Raw genomic sequence first — 25,782 nt, 5'->3', positions numbered from 1 at the left:
TATACCTACCTACTGAACATACCAGCCTGCACAGGCCCATAGCATGTGAAGTTTTTTTGAAAACCCCTTTTTTCAAACCCTTTCGCAGGTAGTGGTTAACAAATTTACAGATTCATTAGATGCCTGCCCTGTATGGTATATTGTCGTCGATTGTGACAAACTTAACGAAAAATAAAATAATTAAAAAAAATTTTTAAGTTAAACGTTTTTATTGAAACAATACTTACATGAAATAATAAAAATACGAAAAGCTATAAAATAATTAGGTAGGTCCTAGGTACTAAACATCACACTCCTTATCAATCTAGGGCGTTGATCAGACAATTAAATAAAAGCGTTGGGCGCGTGAAATTTCTAAAAATGTGAGGCGTAGCATAACCTGATTAAGGTTCAGTTGGTTTTACTTATGACTATCAATAGAAATATGACGCGTCCAACGCTTTTATTTAATTCTCTGATCAACGCCATAGATTGATAAGGAGTGTGATGACTAGTACCTAGGACCTACCTAATTATTTTCTAGCTTTTCGTATTTTTATTATTTCATGTAAGTATTGTTTTCAATAAAACCGTTTAACTTAAAAATTTTCTATTAATTATTTTATTTTCAAGTTTTTAGTCTTTATTTAATTGCCTATTATTTCTCATTCTATTTAGTTCATTTAGTGACCCATTATTACAAGGACTCTTTCCTGACAATTTGTAACAACCTAAGTCCTCAATACATAATCCTTCCAAAGACTTTACTCAACCCTTCGCCACGTATGCTTGTCCCTCCTCCAACTCCAAAATATTTTGATGTCACTTCTACTGGACTGTATGCAATATGTGTTCCAAATATGGACCAAATCAAATCGGACCACAAGTACGATTTTTGTGAATATCTCGATCCTTGCGCCACCTAGCGGCGATTTTTTCTGATAGGTCGCTTTCTATTTTTGTATGTATTATGTGTTCCAAATATGAGCCAAATCGGACCCCAAATACGATTTTTGTGAATATCCCGATCCATGCGCCACCTAGCGGGGATTTTTTTCACAGGTCGATTTCTATTCTTGCATGTATTATGTGTTCCAAATATGAGCCAAATCGGACCACAAATGCGAATTTTGCGAATATCTCGATCCTTGCGCCACCTAGCGGCGAATTTTTTCTTGCTATTGCATTGTCATCGGGTTCTGAACTATATTCCAAGTTTCAAGCTTGTAGCTTATCGGGAATTTACTTAAATTTCAATTACAAGATTCGTTCACAACGGCCGTGCATCCTGCCGTGCATGCGGCCTGCCTGTCAACTCAAGCTAAATAAAACCGTTTAAAAAAGATACATACTTTTGAAAATCAAAGTGACCTACGACTATTTAAAGTAATTCATTTAGTTCATTCAATGTTATTTAACTATCATTCCTGATCGCGAAAAGTCAAGTTGTCAACAACAGTAAAAAACTATTAATTGGTTAGTGAATTTAAAAAAAATTAATAATAACAGTAGAAAATTTGTCTGCAAAAATTACCCGAATATATTTTGTTATGTATGTGGTCTTTACACTACAGCAAAAAGGCGGAGAAATTTCACTATTTCACTACAAAATTCATATAAGGATTATTTTAAGATAGATGTTGAGAATTTGAGCCAATATTGGACGCCAAATTCAATTTGTGATAGCTGTATATATATTTTAAAGAAATGGAAATCCTACCCTCAGTAAGTAACAATTACATTTATTAATTAAAAATATTTATGATACTAATTTTTCACAGAGAAAACATGCAAATTGAAAAACCTATGCTGTGGAGAAAAACATGTGATCATGATGCTAGCTGTTACTTTTGTTTAAGTAAAAAAAAAAAGGATTTGGAAAACATATGATTTGGTCTTATCCCACGATTTCAGCTGGTGGTTTTACTCTTCCCGTGCTAGATTCAGATGGAGTTCCACGTCCTGAAAATCAACATGATACGTATTCTGAAGTTCCTCCATCGCTTATTTCTTCGTCTTCAAAAATCTCCAGCGTATCAGATGGATTTTGCCCAAAGCCTCTGACACAGTCCTTGTTAAATGATCTTATAAGAGACCTAGAGCTTCCAAAGATAAGTCAGAGCTACTTGCATCCCGTCTAAAAGAAAGACATTTATTAGAAAAACAGGTTACGATGACTACCTATCGCGAGCGACATAAGCCATATGCTTGTTTTTATAGAAATAAAAACAATATATGTTTTTGCTATGATATAACTGGACTTTTTGGAAAGCTTGGCCAAACATATGAAGTGAATGGAGATTATTTATTGATAGTAACAAAGAAAGCCTTAAAGCAGTTTTATTACACAATGGCAATCAGAAGCCATCAATACCCATCGCACACGCCGTAAATATAAAGGAGACTATGAAACCATGTCCAAACTTTTAAAATATAGTCATTATGAAAAACATGATAACTGGACTACAAGGTGGTTACACATGTTTTCTTTGCCTTTGGGATAGCCGAGATCGAAGCGCACATTATGTAAGGGAGGACTGGCCACAAAGAACCAATCACGAAGTAGGCACACACAATATAAAATATGCTGCTCTAATAAAAAAGGATAATGTGATTTTCCCCATTACACATCCATTTTTTTGCCATTACACATCAAGCTTGGATTAGTCAAGAATTTTGTTAAAGCGCTAAATAAAAATGAAAAAGCATTCGATTATATTCAAACAATATTTCCAAAATTATCCGCTTTAAAAATTTCTGAAGGTGTTTTTGATGGTCCACAAATCCGAAAACTACTACAGGACTCAACATTCGAGACGTTACTATCACCCGATGAAAAGGCTGCTTGGAACTCATTTAGGCTGATTGTTTAAAATTTTTTAGGAAATAATCGGGCTTCAAATTATAAGGAAATCATTTCTGATTTACTAACCAACTATTCGAAAATCGGTAAGTAGGAATATGATATGATTTTTGTATATTCATCATAATTGTAACCGCTAAATTACATATACATATAATTTCAGGTGCAAACATGTCTCTAAAAATTCATTTCTTACACTCCCATTTGAATTTTTTCCCTTCAAATCTTGGTGATGTCAGTGACGAGCATGGAGAACGATTTTACCAACAACTTAAGTCAATGGAGGAGCGTTATCAAGGATTCTGGAACGAAAATATGATGGGGGATTATAATTGGTTTCTTATACGAGAATCAAATTCAGAAAATTACAGTAGACAAGCAAAAAGCAGAAACTATTTTTAAATATTTCAATTACTAAATTTTGTAGAATTTCTTTAATAAAGGTATCTTAAATAGCTAAATAAACAAAAATATTAAAAATACGTATTTTCCCTTCATTCACTTAATTGTTAATAATATTACTGTTTATCCATGGATTTTCATGAAATAAAGCTTGCCTGATTTGGAATGTTCACAGTTTTACGATCATCTAATAAGAGTTGTAAGTTTTTGTCTCATTCGATTTTTTACGAATTCAAAAAAAAAAAAAAATGGAAATTTTTAATACAAAAAATCGATTTTTTAAAATGCAATGCAAATAACTCTGAAACCAATAAGTATTTAAAAAAATGGTATGTCAACAATTTTAAGGTAATATTATTTGCTATTATATGCTGTTTTCTGCAACAAAATCGGACAACCCGTTCCAGAGATATGATAAAATCAATGGATCTCCCTTTTCAAAAAAAAAAAAAACCAAAAACGTATCCATAGAATTTTAAATTTCGACCATTTTTATAATTAGGGGAATATAGCAAATAAAAAAAATAGTGGTGATCCAGGGTAATGCAAAAAGTTTAATTTTGTAGAGCAGTGTAATGCTTCTATATGCCAAGACAACATTAAGGCCTACTTGCAAAAACACAAATTATCTTTTTAACTCAGAACGGGACATGATTCAAATATTTTAAGGATGTTAGCGCAAAGAATAAGCCGGAGCCGTAATATCCCATAAAAGTACACGATAAAATATATCACTATTATGTCACTTAATAAATTTTTTTGTTTATCAAGTTTTGCAAAAATTCATTCAATTAACATTTCCAAAATATAATTTATTTTTTAACTTAAAAAAATATTTCAAAGTTCTCATATTATTATATTTCTTTAAATAAATATATTGGGTTTCTTCATATATAAATTCGCATAAAAAATAATAATGAGTTTTATTGCAAATTATTTTATTAACTTTTTCAAAACAAGTATTTGAGTTTTCAAAAACTTGGTTTTCTGAAATTGTCTTCTTTCTCATAAAAAATTGTGTTCAAAAGTTTGTATGGAAGAAAATACTCAATTCAGCACAATTTATTGTTTTGTTATCGCCTTATTACACAGGCCGACAGCATCTCAGACCCAGAAGCCGGACTATATATAGATGTTTTCTTTCACCAAAATTGAAGGATGGCATCTTTAAATACACGTCTTCTTCTTTCAAATGGCGTTAAGTTTGCTCAAATATCATTTTTTCGCTGAGATATCGCATTTTGAAATTTTCAAGTTTCTAAATTTTCCTACACCTGAAAACCGATTGAGATAACATAGACATGATATAGTCGATTACTAATTTTCTTGAATTGAGTCTTGTGATGTGAGATATCTAGTAAATAAGACTTATTTTATGAAAAATATACGAGTAAACGCAGGCCCCAGGGTTAAGTGGGTTAGCCTGCTTGCGGTATGATAGTGATGGTTTCTAGGGGTTGGGGCTGTGTGTGACTTGGTACCCGAGGGTTAGATATTGTAGGGGTGTGGTGAGTTAGCACACTTATGGTGTGATACAAAATTTTAAGATAAATAAGACTGACAGCGAATCATTATCCGAGTCATTGGCATCTTCTTGGTTTCATACCGGCATAGTATAGCCGGATTAAAATGGAGTCATCGGATTTTATAGCAAAGTTTTATTGGCTTCTCTTTCATAACAAACCGATGGATCGTTGAGAAGAAATTAGTTACACTCTGATAAAAAACCGATCACTTTCGATATCAAGTGGATAACTATTTGATAACAATTCCATAATTTTTTGATAAAAAATATATAAGTTTTCTATTCCAAATTCCAATAATTGAAAACTGTTCTGAAACTACCGATAACGTGCGATATTTTGTGATACAAACTCGATAACTTTTCTATAATCTCTTGACAACAAACGTATACGATACGCGTGTAAAAAAAACGGCTATTCTCCAGTACACCATACAGAATACCAATACATTTTTACATGCAGATTCTTTTCTCTCCAAGGAGCCCCTAATCTCAAAACTTTTAAAACCATGCATATAAATTTATTTGTTTTTGTTGTACATTTCTCACGGAATTACCCGGTACAAACTCTGAATAGCGCTCGCGGGATTTCTCTGTGAGTGTTCCCTATGTCTCTTTTGTAGTTATCTCGTATAAATATCTGACCTGGAAATGCTCTGCTTTTTCACAAGCGCAACATCTATTTGCCACTATTTTGTATTAGCTGGCAAAGCATTTGCCTCAGTTTGAAATCTTCACTCGCCAACGGTGCACTCGACACGGTAAAATAAGCGCGCGAAAGATCGGACGATCGTGCGGACCCAGTGTCTGTGTGCAAGTGGTATATAGTAAATGCATATGATTGTATGTATGTATCTACAATAGGTAAACATACATACATACATATGTGTTATTTTTTTGTGCATATACATACATATGTAGTACACAGCTATCTTTCGTATTATCTACAACCAAATTTCTAAAATGAGCATTATTTAAATTTATGTAGTAATAAAAACCTGCGATAAAAATAATAATGAAAGAAGGGCAAGTGAATGAAATGTGGGCGTAAAATAAAAAATTGTTCAAAATATAAAACAAAATTCCAAATTCATCATTCAGATGTTCTTAGTAATGATTGTTGCTTAATAAACTAAAGTGGAACTAAATCTGAAAGTAGCGCATTAGTGTGTGTGTGTGTATATAAAAGTCCGAGAGTACGTGCGATATATGGTGTTGTTTTTGGTGAGTACCCAATACATCTCGTACTAGCAAAAAAAAAGAAATACGGAGCGTTTAAAGAGGCTAATATAAAAATTTAGTTTTTTTTGGATGCCCTTATTTTTAGCTATGTATATCACTATCATGTATAAATGTACATACATACGTATCCACGTATCCACTTATCTACATACAAATCAACGAACATAACTACAAACACCTACGTACTTAGGTATGTACCTATGTACTAGAGATATACGCCGCCGATAAACGCCGCCGCCGATTTTGGTCGTTTTTCGCACGCCGCCGCCGAATGTCAAAAATATCGGAGTGGCGGCGCGGCGTCCGGCGCGTTACTATATTTTCTACTCGTTTAAGACTGTTTAGGCCATTTATTGTTCATGTCGAAAATTTGTCGGATATGGTCGAAAGTGGTATCAACGGATGCGCATCACTGCCAGTTACAAGAAACTAATTGCGAAATTTAACTCTTTATAACTATTCAAAAGTTATTTAAAATAACAGGCGCTTTCGATGTCAGCTTAACACGGACTTTCCATCACCCAATTCGGCAACTTATTCAAACAAAATACTAAAAGAAAAGTTATATAATAAATTTATATGCTCACTTTGCATTTTTGAAAAAATTAATAATGAACAATTAATTCAAATAAAATGACCCAAGGCGAACATGTTTTTAAATTGTCATCAAGAATAAGCGAAATCAGTGATGCAAAATCCTTTAGAAGGTTCTAGGGGCATAAACACCCCTTTGAAATTATTCTTACCTCATACTTAAGTTGAGGATATATGTACTTATGAGAAGGGTGTGAAAAATCACTAAGTCTTGCATTCAAACATCTGTTGTTTATTTGCGAAACTATACAATAGCCTCTGAAATGTTAATTTTGATTTTCACACTTCATCCTTCAATACCCAAGTCTCCCGGTTTGACATATCCTAAAATTGGCGGCCCTATCCAAAACTGGTCCCTTGGAGTGAATCACATTGATTATAGCCTATCAACCAAGTTTAAATATCACCTACACGTTACGGCTCCTTTTACAATTGTGAATACGTAGGCACATATATCTACCGGGTGAGGTTTTGTCCTTCGCAAGAACACTCAAAGTGGTGAAGCAAAAGCTTTCCCAAGACAGTGGAACTAATGACCGTGTGTGATACTACCCTAACGTAGTGGACAGTGGAACTTGTCTGAAAACTGAAGCTACGCGGTCATCCATAATGAGCTCCTATATCGTAAGGCCGGAAAACAATAGTTAACAACTTTCAACTTAAAATCCGTCGACTTTCATTCTAAATTTGATTTAACGGAGACTATTGAAATCAATGTTGTGAACACAAACCTCTGCAATCTTTGGTCTACATTTTAAAAATTTTATCCAGGGTCCTTTCAAATTTTAATTATGTAGATGCCCCGAGGATTATACGGATTTTCACCCATTACGCAATGACTTCCACTTAGATTGCTTATGATTTCGAAGGCGGCATCCTTGGCCGAATAGTCACTCCCTAACGTTTCATGGCGTTTCTCTGATGTAGCTCGGCAGCATAGCACGACAAAAGCATCCGGTGGAAATTCTTCGGGGCTACACCTAGAGCTTCTAGGAAAGTGAAGGCGACGAAGGTATGAGTTCGAAGTCGCAGTCCTATATCTTCTGTACTGGGATATGGTGTGAGGCTCAGGAGGCGTGGTAGCGACTGGTGGTAGGGATTCCTACTGTTCGCACATCGGAAATTTTAGCTCTTAAAAACAGCCGAAAAAACTGAAGGCGCCCTGTGACACGATAGTCGTGAGTATTAATAGACCCTTCATAGCAACCCTAAGTCGCCTTTATGCGTGACCGCCAAGGAGCGACACATGATTTAAAGAAATTGTGTTCGCGACGATTATTTGGAGTTAATCCTAGGTGAAACTACGCTTTGCACGAGATATACAGACAAAAGTTTGACTATTTTATGTATCTCTATTTTTTTTCAGCAGACGCAGCAGTACCAATTCCAAAGACCAGGGTTAGGTTCGAAGCCTCTCTGGAGCATGCGAACGAGGGACAATCCCTTCGCAAGGAGCTACTCCTGAAAATTTCTGAACGGTCTGCGAGATTTTGATGCAAAAACCCCGGATCTTTCCGAAATGGCCAACACGTTGATTTCCTTAAATACATACAAACAAAACCTTTCCTAAATATTATTTTTTTAAATAGAAAAATCAAGCTTTTAAAGTAAGAACAGCGGCGTACGCCGGCGCGCCGCCTACGTCGCCGCCGATAAAGTGATCGGCGTAAACCTCTACTATGTACATATATGAAAGTAGCGCAATAAGAGCGAAGATGCTTCCAATTCATTAAAAGCATGCAAATTTGCAACTATATACAAATAGGTATAGATACATATGTACATACAAATATATAAATGCTATTATTATTCAGTATAATTTAGCTGCCCACTTCGTAGGCATCTGTTTGTTCAATAGATATCTTAGAATAACGAGGCGTATCAATAGTCATACAAATGCAGCTGACATAAACTTTTTTTAAATTTTGAAGTTTTTAGAATATTTTTAATTTTATTTTCGTCCTTATCTTTATCTTTATTTTTATCTTTATCTTTATATTAGTCTTTATCTTAATCTTAATCTTAGTCTTTATCTTTATCTATATCTTTATCTTTATCTTAATCTTTATCTTAATCTTAATCTTTATCTTTATCTTCATCTTCATCTCTATCTTATCTTTATTTTATCTTTATCTTTATTTTTATCAAATAATTGCAAACGCACTCTCTGTTGCCAATAAAAGACTGTAATACGGTAGGTTTTAGTGTATGGTATAGTTTAGGATAGAGTATAGCACTCCCGTCTTCCATAAAGGGCTAACCACTAAAACCTGAGCTCTCACGTCTCACGCGATTGCCCTTACCTGGGACCGCGTTCAGCGTGCTATGTGAACTCTATGACTACTCTCACGCTGATGAGCTAGGCATCCATCTTCATCTTTGCTGAGAAGTGTATGCCTCACATCTATGCTGACCATATCCCATCTGTCGTTTCGGTAGGCCCAGTTATTTATGACATTGCCTAGATATAGATAGGTTGTTAAGTTTCTCTGTTGCCCTCCTCCGCTGTTCGCCGAAGTGCTTGCACTCGAAGAAGGTGAGATGTGCATTGTCCAATTTTCCACAATATTTCCGCACAGACAGTTCAGCCTTTCAACCTTGTCCATTCTGTCGAAATATTTGCTGAAGTAACTATGTTCGGTTAGGAATTGAGTCAGGTAAAAGTCGACGCGCCCGTGTTGTCCCCTCAATCATGGGTTCAGTTCAGGAATTAGTTATCTGATCTACTTTCCCACGTTGTTATTGCTCTACTGTTCTTGTCAGCATCGAATCCAGTATTCTCTCAGCTTAAGCCGGCGAGCGTGCCGTAAGCCCAAGCTATTCGCAGCACCCCTCTGCGTTGTGCCGAGATGAGGGCGATTCGATTCGCTGAGCTTGCTGTCTAGTTTCATCCCCAGCTAATTCGTTGTTAAAGTGCGTGTTTTTGTTAGCTGTTCCCCAACCATCTTGTTAATGAGTAAGGATGACAATCTCCGTTTTTTGCTGTTGCCAGCTGAAGGCCGTATTCGACTATCCATCTGTTAACAATGCGCATCACCTGGTTTAGTTTAAGCTGCGCCAGCTCGCACCTTTGTGCTGTTTTGACAGCTGCCACGTCGTCAGCAAAAGCAGCTAGGAATGTACTTTCTGGCATGTTCAATCGAAGAAGACTTAGTACCGAAGTCTGGGCTCCGCCGTCTAGTATCTTAACCTTTATTTGACCTTAAGTGGTTTCGTACGTAATATACCGGTCTCTCAAGAAGTTGCTCAGATTTTCGGGCAGGTATTGAGGTACCCTGAAATAGTGTTCTAATGCCTCAAGCATATCGTACCATGCGTGACCAGCAAGCCCACCGGTCTTGCTCGGTGGATGCAGTCTCGGCTTTCTTGACTGCGTTTATAACTTCTGCAATGGCGTTTATTGTAGAGTGATCTCTCCGGAAGTGTTGCTGTCGATGAGACAAGAATCTCGTCATAAGAGCACCCAGTACTGAGGTGTAACAGCCCAGCTGGTGCATAAACAGTTTTAATCTACCAAGAATGCCAAAAATATTCCCTTTCAGAATTTTTGTTCATTCGTTTTTATTGCAATTTAAAATTTTCAACCCAATTGACTTTCTAAAATAAATAAATAAATATTCCCGAAGTGTTACCTCAAACATTTAATTCAATAAAAAAACAAAGCGAATGCGCAAATAGTCATGACACTTTATTTTCCTTTGCAATTGTGACTTTTAAATTTCTCATTCCATTCGCTTAACTACATTTAATTGGGTTCAAAAGTGTAAATTTGCAAATTAAAGAACATATTAAAATTGGCATTGTTGTTGTAGTGGGTATTGGATTTTTCGATTTGTATTTTTAGAAAGAGTCATAAATTGATCATAATACTAGTTTTATGCGGAAATTATGTAACAACGGCTGGATTCTAATTCTAGGTAGACGTTGACACATTAACGCTTGAAGTCTACTAGGTACGCCTAAAGGTATTGTAACGCATTCTGGCGATATTCCGCTTATTTTATACCTTCTGCAAACGTTCGAATTGCTAAATTGTCGAATAAATAACTCCAATATTCAGTAATGTAAAATGGTCTTTATTAGACTACTTTGAGAGTACTTCACAATAATACTTATACTTCACAACTAATTGCGTGTTTAAATCAAACTGATTGGTTATTACTCAGCTTGCGCTGCTTTTATACTCTCTGTTGCCTCGCCCTCATATTTCTCCAAAGGTCTAGACGTTTCACCTTATAGAACTCTTGTATCTCCTGCTTGGTAATTAGTTATATGCGTGTGTATGTGTGAGTAAGAACTTCGGCTGATGATTACATGTGTTTGTGAGTATCTCTTCGTTGCCTTGTATATATGTGTGTAAATAATGATTGATTTGTTCATGTACACAAGAGTGACAGCTTGCTTTATTGTTGTTGGCATTTATTTACTAACATCTTAGTAATGTCAACATTCGTCACAGTGTGTAATATTCAAGCCAATGACTTGTGCACCAAAGGGTTGCTGGATTGTTGGTTACTTCTTTTCGAAAATATGAGTTCGATTTAGCGATAGTATGGACACTTTTTTCCGTGTGTAGGACCCCTTTCGTCTTTTGAAGGGCTATCCACTAAAAAGGGTTTGCTGGATTGGTGGTTGCTTCTTTCCGACAATATGAATTGGATTTAGCGATAGTATGGACACTTTTTTTGTGTGTAGGACCCCTTTCATCTTTTGAAGGGCTATCCACTCAAAAGGGTTTGCTGGATTGGTGGTTGCTTCTTTCCGACAATATGAGTTGGATTTAGCGATATTATGGACACTGCCAAGGCCGGCGCAATTATATCTGGGATTAAAAAATTAGCTATATCGAATACGTATGAGTCTGAGCTCTATGCCTACTCTCACGCCTATTGGCTAAAACCACCTATGTGCCTCGCTGTTATTACTGACCGTATCACATCTGTAATTTCCGTATGCTTCTTCTTGAACGAAGCACTGGTACTTTTCGTTCCTGTTTTCCCTTATCTTTTGACTTGAAAACTAAAATTTAATTTGTAGGTTATGTATAGCAAAAAACAACCTACCTCAAAAAATTAGAGGGGGCATGCGGACTATCAATGCTTAGAATTATGGGAGCCCTGAAAACAATCCCAATGGTTGCACTGTATGCCATTCTGCACATTCCACCTGTAGACCTGGTAGCAAAGAACATAGCGTTAACAACTGAAACCAGGCTCGGTGCCTCAGGGCAGCTTGAGCGCCGACCATACGGCCATAGTAGCATTGCGTCATCAATCACAGACTACCTGATTCCCTATCTGCGCTTCGAGGGCGTTCTTAAGGCCACAATAGAGGTGGACGGTTGGGGCAAGGGTGCTCAAATGGCGGGACGCGGCGATACATGTGTACACAGATGGTTCCAAAGTAGTGGAAGAAGTAGGGTCTGCGGTATACTGTGCTGCTCCGGAAATAAACAAATCCCACAGGCTGCCGGATTACCGTAGCGTTTTCCAAGTGGAAATAGTTGCCGTAACCAAGACAGTAGAAACCTTGGAAGAGAATAGCTTAAGCTGCAACCGTGTTAACTTTTATATTGACAGTCAAGCAGCAATTAAGGCAATAATCTCGCATAGCACATCATCTAAATGCGTGTTAGAGTTTAAGCAGTCTCTGGAGAGAATCGGGACAGGGAGAAGCATACATCTCTATTAGGTCCCAGGGCATATGGGTATAGATGGGAATGAAAAAGCAGATTAACTAGCAAAAGGGGAGCATCCATCGAAGCTTGCTCCGTAGACGTCCCAATTAGAATGGGCGAGATTAGATTGAGCGAAGGCGAGAGGTTCCCATGATCGACCAAGCAGGAAAGGCGTGGGTTCAATAGCTCGACGATAATTTTGCTTCCTATAATAAGCCCACAATAATTCCATAACTTAGCCGATAAGAAGACGATGAAGCTATCCTTGAAAACTCCGAAACTACTTATTTTTAGTAAAGTTGCCTCCGTTGGGACTTAAATTCAATCCCTGTGTGAGCTGCATTTATTTAAAAATATTTTCTAGACGTGCTCCTCTATGGCAGTGCGGGTTAAAGAAGGCAATGATCGAGTACGTTTTGTGCTCGTACAGCGCCCGCCAAGCTAAGATTTCAGCTCAGATCTAGAAGCAGTAAGTAGCGTTGGTCCGGGAAAGTTTCTAGTATTTGCCAAAATGAAAAAAAAAATTAAGGCGTGATAACCTCCGAAGAGATCTAAGGCCGAGCTTCTCTTCCAATTTGCGTCGTGCTCCTCTTGCTTTTCCCTAGAAATTGGGCGGACGGGACCTACATGTTTTATGCCGACTCCGAACGGCATCTGCAAGGCAGATGAGTTTTCACTGAGAGCTTTTCATGGCAGAAATACACCCGGAGCGCTTGCCAAACACTGCCGAGGGGCGACCCCGTTTAGAAAAATTTTCTTCTAATTGAAAAACCTTATTTCTAAAATTTTGATGTTGCTTTGCCTGGGGTGTGTACCCAGGGCATACGGTGTGGTAGGAGGAGCACGCTACCATCACACCACGGTGACCGCCAAAATGACGCAGTTATTTTATAACACAGATCCGAACTTCACGAGTGCTTGGTACCTACTGAGGCATTTTTTCGTGTAGAAAGTGGTTCAAATTTAGGGGTGACCTTGAGCAACTTTTTTTTCGAACGGTGGTCAACAGCGTTCAGCGTACAGTAGGAGTTCATAATTAACGAAGGAATCGATTCACAAATTTAAACATCCGGACTGATTCTGAATTATAATCTTTAAGTTGACCTTGGAATGACTTTGAAAAACCAAATGGAACTAAAAGAAGAAATATTCAGTTTTTTTCTGCAAATGTGTCGAAGCTTATATAACACTGCAAAAGCCACGACTCTTGCCTTGTACTCAGTACTCGTCATCCACTGAGGGCCTCACAAATAGTGGAAGCCTTTATTGTCCTGCAAATGCCCAAAAGTAAAAAGAATTTAAGTAAATATAAATTTAAATTGATGCAAATATTTACATGTGTACGTATATGAGTAGTATATAGCACTATATACCCATTTTTTTAAAAAGATTATGTTATACGAACATAATTTGTATTTAAGCCTTTTCTACCCTTTCTCCTCATCACACTTTTTTACAATTAATTGGTTTTTTTTGTGATTTTCTGTTGTGCACCGCCACACCAATTTCTATAGCAACGTAAACGTGTTGTCCCCAAATAGGCAGTAACCACTTTGTAATGCATACATGTATTTGTGTACCCAAAAAATTTGAAACTTATATAAGGCTTATTTAATATGACCAAAAGGCTTATGGTATCGGACCTTAATTCTATAACGAATATGAGTTGTATGGCGTAATACTTATAATACTCCTAATTTTTCTGTACTTATGTCATCAGACAGAGGAATTATCTTAGCGATAACATTATGTATAACGCCTATATAAAACAAGTAAGGAAGGCTAAGTTCGGGTGTAACCGAACATTACATACTCAGCTGAGAACTATGGAGACAAAATAAAGGAAAATCACCATGTAGGAAAGGAACCTAGGGTAACCCTGGAATGTGTTTGTATGCTATGTGTATCAAATGGAAGGTATTAAAGAGTATATTAAGAGGGATTAGGCCATAGTTCTATGGGTTGACGCCATTTGGGGATTTCGCCATAAAGGTGGACCACTGCTGACTCTAGAATTTGTTTGTACGATATGGGTATCAAATGAAGGGTGTTAATGAGTATTTTAAAATGGTGTGGTCTTAGTTCTATAGGTGGACCAGGGTGACCCAGAACATCTTCTGTCAGGTACCGCTAATTTATTTATATATGTAATACCACGAACAGTATTCCTGCCAAGATTCCAAGGGATTTTGATTTCGCCCTGCAGAACTTTTTCATTTTTTTGCAAAGTTTTTTTCTAAAGTTATATTTTGCGTCAATAAACCAATCCAATTAACATGTTCCGTCCCTTTTTTCGTATTTGGTATAGAATTATGGCATTTTTTTCATTTTTCGTAACTTTCGATATCGAAAAAGTGGGCGTGGTCATAGTCGGATTTCGGCCATTTTTTACACCAATACAAAGTGAGTTCCGATAAGTACGTGAACTGAGTTTAGTAAAGATATATCGATTTTTGCTCAACGGCCGAGCGGAAGGACAGACGGTCGACTGTGTATAAAAACTGTGCGTGGCTTCAACCGATTGCGCCCTTTTACACAGAAAACAGTTATCGTCCTAGAATCTAATCCCCTACCAAATTTCACACGGATTGGTAAATTTTTGTTCGACTTATGACATTAAAAGTATCCTAGACAAATTAAATCAAAAAAGGGCGGAGCCATTCCCATTTTGAAATTTTCTTTTATTTTTGTATTTTATTGCACCATATCATTACTGAAGTCGAATGTTGATATGATTTACTTATATACTGTAAAGATATTAAATTTTTGTTAAAATTTGACTTAAAAACAATTTTTTTAAAAGTGGGCGTGTTCGTCATCCGATTTTGCTAATTTTTATTAAGAACATATATAGTAATAGGAGTAATGTGTCTGCCAAATTTCATCATGATATCTTCAACGACTGTCAAATTACAGCTTGCAAAACTTTTAAACTACCTTCTTTTAAAAGTAGGCGGTGCCACGCCCATTGTCCAAAGTTTTACTAATTTTCTATTCCGCGTCATAAGTTCAACTCACCTACCAAGTTTCATCGCTTTATCCGTCTTTGGTAATGAATTATCGGACTTTTTCGGGTTTTCGAAATTTTCGATATCGAAAAAGTGGGCGTGGTTATAGTCCGATATCTTTCATTTTAAATAGCGATCTGAGATGAGTGCCCAGAAACCTACATACCAAATTTCATCAAGATACCTCAAAATTTACTCAAGTTATCGTGTTAACGGGCAGACGGACGGACGGACGGACATGGCTCAATCAAATTTTTTTTCGATACTGATGATTTTGATATATGGAAGTCTATATCTATCTCGATTCCTTTGTACCTGTACAACCAACCGTTATCCTATCAAAGTTAATATACTCTGTGAGCTCTGCTCAACTGAGTATAATAAGGCTTACATAAGGAATAACTATAAGCCATTAGGTAGAATATAATAACCTTATTTTAAGGCTTATGGACCAAATCAAATCAGACTTCCATTATACCTTAACATATGGTGCTGCTTGCTGCACTTGTACGTTATATGTAAGGCTTATAATCCACTAAAAATCAGTCTTACATAAGGCGTTATAATAAGGTTAAACATCCAGTACAATAACCTGATTATAAGTTTTACTAGCAAACCCAGCAGATGTTGTTCTGCCCTAATTTTGGTGTACCTGTAAAAGGTTTAAAAAAGTTTTATCCTCTTACTCTCTATTAGGAGTGATACAGCTCTCAGATCTAAATGCAGCAAGTGGCGTGGGTCCTAAAAAGCTTCTAGTATTTGCCAAGAGGACGGAGTTATTTTATAACATACATAGGTTCTGGGTTTTGATAGGGGTTTCCACATAGGCGGATCTACCTAATGGCTTTTTGATCTTCAGCCCAGGGCTCCGTGGATGCGAAGGGCCCCCAGCCACCAGTAAAAATAAAAGACGAATGCCACACAAGACGCACTGATATTTTACTACCACATTATTTTACTACTACAAACACTAGACGGCCAGAACCGTTTAAACGGGATTTCCTGTTTGGAAACACATTGGAACGTCTTTAGAAAATCACGAAAATTCTAATGAACATAAAATTTCTATGTTAGCTTGGCTGACACGAAAAGAAAATAAGTTTGTTGTAGATAAGCAGCTCCAGGATCAATCAAAGAAAGAAACAGAGTACTATCATAATGCCATGAAACGGTTATTGGAGTGATACAATTTTTGAGTATAAGAGGCTTAGTATTTAGAGGTTCCGAAGAAGTATTTGGTTCACCACATAATGGTAATTTAATGGGAGCTCTGGATCTCTCGGCAGAGTTTGACCCATTCATTCGGGAACATATTGAACAACGAGAGCTGCGACCGAAATCGACAGTATCGTACTTATCAAAAACAGTATATGAGGAAGTTAGTGATATTATGGGCAAACAGATAGTGAAACAAATTATAAGTCAAACAAATAGCGACGACAAAAAGTATTATTCAATCGTGATGGATTGAACTCCAGATCTGTCTCACAATGACCAACTTGCTATTGTATTACGATACTGTTTTCAGGGAAATGTGTACGAAAGATGTGTCTCGTTAATCAAAATTAGTAGTCATACTGGTTTACACTTATTTAATATTCTACAAGACTTTTTAGAAAAAAAGGGGCTGATACTGGATAATTGTAGGGGACAGTCTTATGACAACGCAGCCAATATGTCCGGTCAGTACAAAGGTGTCCAAGCATTAATTAAAAAAAAAATAAAAGTGCGGATTATGTACCATGTGCTGTACATTCCCTTGACCTAGTTGGTGAAGAATGTGTTAAAGTTGCAAGTTGTTTTCTTTCCATCTTTACTTACTTTAAAAACTTTAAGCCAAACCATATGTCAAAGCTTTAAAAAATCATTTTTCTGAAATTATGAAAATTTTAAAAACTTTTAGCGAAAATGAAGATGAGAAAGCTGATTTCAGAAAAGAGGCACGAAATTTATTTAATAAACTGGCGAAACTATCATTTGCAATTTTGATCACATTTTGGGAAGAAATTTTGGAGAGATTTCATGTAGTAAATAAAAAAATACAGAGCCCTGGCTTAAATATTTGCGAAAGCAATAAATTAATTGTTTCTTTGAAAGAGTTCGTGTAAAACATAAGACAGCATTCAGATCAGAAGCTAAAAGAGTACAAAGAGAAAGCTAAAAAATTACAGCGACGTTTACAAGTCTATGAGACAACCAGCAAAAAATTTAATTTTTTTATGGATTTGCAGAATAAAAACCAGGAAAGCGTGGATCTGGAAAGTGTACGCAATATTGTAAAATATTATTCAGATGACGTAGACGAAAATTTAGTAAATGAATGCATTCAATTAAAATCATATTAACTACAATCTAAATCAGACTGCTACACCTCTTCCAGTGAAATTTATAAGCCTATCTATGAAAAGGAACTTGTTGGTGTATTTCCTAATTGTTACACCATTTAAAAAATTTTTTTGACGTTGCCCATCAACAGCTGCGAAGCGGAGCGCTCTTTCTCCAGGATGTCATATATTGAAAATAAGTATAGGACAACAATGTCGAACGATCGACTTAATCATTTATCTATTTTCTATAAATTGCGATCTAACAAAGGATTTAGCAGTTGATGAGCAAATAAGGGAATTCGCTACACGAAAATGCAGAAAGGTTGATTTGTAATTTAATATTCTTTATAGTCATATTTGTTTTGATAAATAAATGTTTCTATAAGCTGATTTTTTTCTGATAACTATATACTGCATCACCATAGAAAACAGGGCCCCAAATAACATTAGTTCAGGGCCCCACAATGTCACGATCCGCCCCTGGGTTTCCAGTCTGGTCGTTAAACAGACTTCGGTAACACTACGGACTCATTGAATATATGTGAGGTCCTCATGGACCGGCCACTTCAACCTAACCTAACCTACCTCTTACTCTCCCTCCCCCTCTCTCACCATTTTTCTTGTTCTTTTATTCACTCCTTCCTCTGCCTTTTTTCTTTCTATGCGTCTCTTTTTCCCTCTCCGCCTTTTCCCTCGCTTCTTTTCCGCTCCCTCTATCCCTATCTTTCTATCTCTTTTTCAGTCTCTTTCTCGTTCCCTCTTTTCTCTTCTGTCTGGTTCTTATTCTTCTCCATCCCTAATTCCCACTCCCAGTTCAAGTTACGGTTCCAGATCAAAGTCCCAGTCCCAGTTCTAATCCTAGCCCCAGTCTCAGTCAAAGACTTAGTCGGTCCCTGGTCCATTTCCCGGAAAAAAGTGTCGTAAATACTAATCTAGGTCCTCCTTTATATGTATAGAGATAGATAGATTAAATCTCCTTAGTGCACAAACATTGGCATACACATACAAACATACCCAAAAATAGAATTTTTGTTTACGAATTTTAACAAAATGCTTAGAAAGAGTATTTTTCAAGAGATGTTAACGTTCTAAACCATTTATGTACATACATACATACACATGTCAAGCTGTTCTGAAATGAAAATGCACACATACATCTATACATACCTATAAATGTACTCCCGAAGTTAAGTAACGCTAGCGGATGCTGGCTTTCAACATACATAACGCATAATGTGATCTGAATGTCCGACTCAAAGCTAGTTTGCTCGTACAGATCACAGCGAACAAACACACGTTGCTCATAATAGAAAATAATTAAATAATATTTTTTAATGCAGAACGAAGGTAAATATCTCAACAAAGTTTTACTGTAAAGAAGAAATAAGAAATATTTAATAAAATCGATCCATCCGTTTGTGAGCATAGCTGTGTAAACAAAAATTGTATGATTTTTTTACTACATTTTGGCAATTTTCCACGTCTCTGTAATATATACCTTCAAATTATATTGAAAATGTCCATGCGACAAAACTAAGATTTCAAATGAAAAAAAAAAAACGATTTTAAAATCGCAGCATTCTGTGTGAAGTGATGGACGTACACGTAGACATTTAGCGACGTTATTTTATAAGATTTATAGCTGAGCCAGGTAGCATAAGGAGTAGTATGGCATAAGAAAAATAAAAAGAAAATCAAGTTTCCTTAAAAATATTACATCGACTTAAGCTGTGTTCTATTTATCATGTATCCCGTTTAAGTTTGGGCAACGTTTATTATAACTTTCATGAAAATTAAATGGTATACATATTAACTGCGTCACGAATCTCAAAATTGTAGGTCCTTAAAGGAGAAGAGACAGACCCACCAATAAGTATACCGAAATGGTCAGGATGAAGAGTTGAGTTAATTTAGCCATGACCGCCTGTCCGTCTGTCTGTTCCTATGCAAACCAGTTCCTCAATTTTTGAGATACATATATTGATAAAATTTAGTGAGCGGGTATATTTAGCTGTTCGATTAGACATTTGTCGGAACCGGCCGGATCAGACCACTATAGCATATGTATATCCCCCAAACAACAGATTTTTCAGAAAAGAGGATTTTTATCATATCTTCCTCAATTTATCAGATTGAAGCTTCAAACTTCACCTTCTGTTTTCGTATATTATATATATTGTTGTCTGAAAAAATGAATGAGATCGGTCGTATATATAGCATATATCCCCCCAACCGAATTGTTAAGATAAGAAGCTTTTCGTAATTACTGCCTCATCTTAACAGCTAGAAGCTTCATATATCCACCGTATGCTTTCGTAGATAGCAAGTATTGTTGTCTGAAAATTTCGAAGAGATCGGTCGTATATATAGCATATGTCCCCTACAACGGATTGTTCAGATAAGAAACTTTTCGCAATTTCTACACCATTTTAACAGCTAGAAGCTTAAAATTTCACCGAATGGTTTACGTATAGAGCATTCATTGTTCTCTAAAAAAATCATAGAGATCGGTCGTATAAATGCTATGTATCCCATACAACCGATTGTTCAAATAAGGTACCGCCCGTCTTTACTTGTTTTATTTTTATTTACTTTGAAGATAAGGCTTATTTGTGGCATTATTTTAAGGTGTACGGTGTACATTATTTATCGTATTCTAAGATTAATCTAATCGCGGCAAGACTGGAATACCAGACAACATACGGTACCGGGTGCCATCAACATATTCACGGATGGTTCTAAGCTTGACGCGAAGGTGGGAGCAGGCCTCTTTTCACTGGATCTGGGTCTAGAGGTCTCTTTTCGCCTACCAGATCACTGTAGTGTTTACCAAGCGGAAATGCTGGCAATACACAGGGCTGTGAATCATCTCGGGTCTATGCCTAAGGATGGTAAACGGGTTTTTATTTCCTCAGACAGCCAGGCCGCATTAAAGGCCCTGGATTCATTCGCCGACAACGCAAATTCGGTCACTGAATGCCGCAGATCTCTTAACGAGATGGCTCAGAACTTCAGTATCAGCCTTATATGGGTACATGGGATCCCTTGAAGGCAACTGCAGAGCAGACGAGCTGGCCAGAAGAGGCACCACCGACCATATCCTTCCGGGAAATGATTCGGTAGGTATACCCATGGCCACTTTCAGGCTTCGTGTGAACACAAGCGCTATAAGAATTGCAAATGGACTATGGTCAGCCATATCATCGTGTGAGACATCCAGGCTAACCTGACCCTCATATGACAAGGGGCGCACAAGAGCGCTTCTGATTTTAAACGAATCAGTTCTATCGTCCCTGATAAGGCTTCTAACAGGGCATTGTTTAATGGGCACGCATGGTGCTGGAATGGGGGTAGCGACCTTCGACTATTTTCGCAGCTGCAGATGTACAGAGGAGGAGGAGAGTGTCCAGCACTTTCTCTGTCATTGTCCAGCGCTTAGTAGGCGTAGATTGGCCATCCTTGGTAAACCTTTTCTACATGACCTTGCTGAGGTCTCTAGCTACGAAGTCAAGGCTCTAGCAAAAGACATAAATTCCACGAAGTGGTTTGACCCGCCTTAGCCAGGATAGGGGTCCTCTTTGAGACCGTATAGGGTATTACAATGGGCCCATTGGTGGCCTAAGTAGTGAGCTGTTACTATAGTGTTCAGCTCAGCCCTCGCAACCTAAACTAACCTAACCTAAGATTTATCTATCATGAGTGAAACCAGTATTCTTTAGTGCTTACAACCGCTTATGCAAGTTTTTGCTGGGTATGTATGTATAAATGTGTATGTGTATGTAGGTATGTATGTGTGCACTTATGTGCATACAAGTCTACTAAATAAATAGTCAATCCACTACAAAACCAGGTGCTGCTATTGGCGAGCATTGTGCTTAAGTAATGACTGTAATGACGGTCAGTGACTAAGTTCGGCTGAAAGTCAATGCTCAAGTGTGTTAATGAAAATTTTGTGAAATGTGATTTTCAAAAGAAACAAAAAATATAAACATTTCAGAAAGCAAAAAAAAAAAAGAAAGAAAAACTGTAAAAATCAGAAACAAAACATTTTTTTTTAATAATAAAGGTGCATAGCGTGTATTAAGTGCTTATATGCATATGCATGCACGTATATATATATGTACGTATGTAAATGCTTACTTACATATGTTTGCAGTAAATGCAAAATCATTATCACCATCATCGGTGATCTTAGCACAATGCATACGAAAACAGCTCAGAGCATAATGCAGTGAAATCAAATGAAATGAAACGAAAAGCTGAGAAGTGCAGTTAAATAAAGTGAAATGTGTAGTAAATTGTGTTTGTTTGTATGTATATTTGAATATTACAGCGATCTGAAACCGTGCCACACGCACACATTAATGTTGTAGGTATATTTTAACTATAGAAATACATAATTTTTAACATACATATGAACATACATACCTACAAATTTATGTCAATATGAATCTCATATTAAGTGGTTTTCTTCTGCTTTTAAAATAAATCTGGTGTCAGCCCATCAGTCTACATACCTATTTATTGTATGCCTGTTTTAATATGTTAAAGGGCCATTCCTGGCAAATTCGACCAACAGAACAATCCAAACAGCGCTGGTGCTTCCTTTTTTTGTCAGAATATTGCATATCTATATGCGCGCTCATGTTAAGAACACTGTAACTTTTCTATATGTACCCTGCAAAAAATGCGATTAGTCTAGGATGAAACGGGGTTGAGTCGTATAGGAGTATGCGACCAATGCTAGTTTTGATCTCTTTGTATGAGTTGAACTGTTATTTTTGTTTGAGCATGTCCTATGTAGAGACTAATTGTACCCATTTATACCCGAAAGGGATCAATAGAACCAAACCCCATTTGTACCCATATGGGAACATAAGATGACTAGTCTCTTTTCGGGTCTATAAGGACTCGAATAAGGCCAGTCGTATTTTTCATGGCCGAAACACAATCGAAGGGTTTGCCAAGCCACAAAATCTATTTGAAGTAAGTTGTTCCGCCCGCTTTTCAAAATGGAATAAAAAATATTCTCCGAAAATTTAACCCTAACTCCAGGTTCGGCTTAGGGCTTCGCATTTTGCTTAAATAATACGATTCAATCACCTGTAATCTTTTTTATTTTTCTCATTTCGTTGCTGGCTTTTTAATATTTCTTAAAATTTGTTACATAGATATCAAACTGACTAATCCTAACTGTACCCGAAAGGAACTAAAGGGGATCAATTATGCCCAAATGTAGACAAAAGAGATCAATCGGGGACCAATCTCTTTAGGGATTAATCGCACAATTTTTTGCAGGGTATAAAGTATCAATAAGAGTTTATGTTCAATCTCAATTTATGTATTCGAGAACGAATCCAACTTTGAAATTGCAAATGTTAACTCTCAAATGCATCTGTAGTAACCTTGTACAGCTTTCTCATGCTTAAGGTACATTTTTAATATGGAATTGTCTTTCACAAATCCATCTTAAATATGAGTGGAATGAAATGGAATTGCACTAAATGATACTCAAAAATGAAGGACTTGATATGTGAACGCGTTCCCACTTAATCCAAATAATTGTATACTCCTTTAGAATCTACTTAACGGCACCATAAGCCTCACAAATGAGCTATTTTTGAAGCCTCAAATAAACGAGTCTTCAAACAAAGCGAGATCCTGTAATGTGATTTCTTTAAGCTGGTCTTGGAGAAAAGTATGCAATCAGTTATAAATGCTGAAATGGACTTAATGAGGTGTGCCTGTCAAACTGAGATATTAAGCTTTCTCAAATCCATCTTAAATATGGGTAAAACGAAATGGAATTGCAAATAAATTGCACTAAATGATACTCAAAAATGGAGAGACTGATATGAAAACGCATCCCCACCTAACCAAAACATTTGTATACTCCTTTTGAATCTACTTAGCCGCGCCATAAGCCTCAGAAATGAGCTCTTTTTGAAGCCTCAAATAAGCGAGGCTTCAAACAAAGCGACTTTCTAAAATGCAATTTCTTTGTCCTGGTCTTGGAGAAAAGTATGGAACCAGTTATAAATGTTGAAATGGACTTAATGAGGTTTGCCTGTAAAATTTGTTCCTTTATGAGAATGTATGCTGTCATTAACTCAAATGCTGAAAATCTATTTAGTATGACTTACTAACCAACGAACAAAATCACCTAAAATCCTCAGGGTGCGTTTATATTTAAGCTCGATGCTTTCTGTGAATGGAGATCAGAAAACTCCCGCATAATATTCAGAATCGCTCACAGTTCTACTGAGCACCTATGCTTGGATCGAGGTTCCAACACCCAACGATTCTTGTACTTCCAGTATCGACAGCGCCTTCCATTGCTGACCATAACTTTTATTTCTAAGCCTTGTGGTAGATCCTTTGTGCCCTTACCACTCGTTACAGTTTTGTTTATATGCAACTCGTTTAACTCTCAAATTGAGGACATTGATGCGCGGGTATCCGAATTAAAATTTGTTTGTTTAAGTTTCCATGTATTTGTACGAATTTCCGCTATACACTTGCCGTAATAACCCGTGGATAAGGAACTACGCAATAGCTAATTAAATCACAGTGACTACGGCATGTTACACGAATGACCAGGTGGCGCCAATTAGCTCAGCAAAGAAGCCACGAAACAAACTTTTTCGCCGGCGAAAATTTTTTGAACGGCTAAGCGCCAATTAAGTAAGTAGATAATTATTAAGTAGCCCACTTTAACCAAAGTAAAAATCTGTCAGCCTTATTGAAGTCGATATGAACTCTACGATCTGAAATGATGTAGCCAGCTTACAGCCCAGAGGAGAAGAATAAACGTGACAACCTACTCTTCGATATTAGAAGATAGGTAACGATTTCTAGTGAGGACGTCGTCGCTCAGCGTACTTAATGTCGAATTATCTCTTTGTTTAGAAACTAGCCGATAAATTTTAGTGCTATATACCTTGGTGTCCGTTGATGTCTTCGAGTACCACAGGGATTCAAGGGTTTAATAAGCGCAATTCACAGCTTCCGCAACCTCATCTACGCGAGGCGAATACTGTTACAAATATGCATGTATCATACACACATTTAGTAGGCAAGGCTCTGGTGACCCCAAGTTCCTAATGGAACTAGGCTGGGAGGGGGGGCGGTTGGAATGGCCTCAAAGGTGTAATATGGTCATATTAAATTGCTCCCGAAATGGTCGGGCTGGTACCTTAATGGTGCTGGTACCTTAATGGTGCTTGTTACCGGAACGCACTGGATCTATATCCGACAGAGGACCACAAATATCGATAACACTCCCAAAAACTTTCGGGGAATGTATTTATCGCTACAACAACAACAACAACAGCAGCACCAACAATAACAACAACAACAACGACAGTAAAATATACCCACCCGAATATAGCGAGCTACTTCTGTTAACGAAACCGGATGCTGTCTCTTTCACCATTTCCCATCTCGTGGACCTTCTGTTGGGCGGGTTGGGGAGCAACGACTGCTGCTTGTGCTAAGGTATGGAGAAATGTGAGTTTTGTTCACATTTGAGCGATGGCTGTTAAGCTGGTAAAGAGTATATAATATGAGAAACCCTTTGCATACAACTTTAGCTAGTTTAGAGCATATACTTTTAAATTAAGAATATGCGGCAGCCCTGCGTACCAAATAGGGTTGCCAGATTTTTATTTCTGGTTCCCGGCACAAACCTCAAATTTGAGCCAAATTCCCTTGATTTTTGAAAATTTCCTGGGACATTTGAAAAATAAGAAACACCTATATATTTGTATGGGTTACTTATTTCGGCGAAATAATTTTTAGATAGAACTAAACTTTTTAAACTCATTTATTTATAACAAATATTTTTATGAAACAGGTTAATAATTATTACTGTGTTTAATGCGAATTCAATATTCTACGGATTCATTTTCTAAACTTTATTTTAAAACTCAACACTTCCCCATGCATAATGAATATTTAGGTATGCGATATGTCAAACATTGACAATATTCACAAGGTAGGGATGATTTTTTCTTCTTTACAGAGTTGCACGCAATATGCTAATGACCTGAATACAATCGAAGCCGCAAATATGGCCATATTTCGTAGCAGATTATAATTTATTAATTTTGATATTGTGAAAATGCCGGGATATAGCATTTCCCGGCGGGACATTTTAAAATTTGTGA

At 36.8% G+C, this 25,782-nt stretch overlaps 1 protein-coding gene across 6 annotated transcripts in view; it reads left to right on the top strand.

The window, feature by feature from the left end:
• Window positions 1–5,499: 5,499 nt before the first annotated feature.
• The window catches only part of bdg (bedraggled), a 62,217-nt gene continuing 41,934 nt past the window's right edge, over window positions 5,500–25,782 (top strand). The window contains exons 1-2 of one of the 6 annotated variants that reach the window (XM_067772112.1): window positions 5,500–5,586; window positions 5,755–5,990. The gene's annotated coding sequence lies outside the window, so the exon portion shown is untranslated. Of the gene's footprint in view, window positions 5,991–21,019; window positions 21,984–25,782 lie in introns of those variants that run through there. The other 5 variants (XM_067772113.1, XM_067772114.1, XM_067772115.1 and 2 more) reach the window with 5 other exon arrangements.

This window comes from Eurosta solidaginis, chromosome 3 (assembly GCF_040869045.1).
Source record: "Eurosta solidaginis isolate ZX-2024a chromosome 3, ASM4086904v1, whole genome shotgun sequence".
NCBI lineage: Eukaryota > Metazoa > Arthropoda > Insecta > Diptera > Tephritidae > Eurosta > Eurosta solidaginis.
This window is presented reverse-complemented; position numbering and strand designations above follow the sequence as displayed.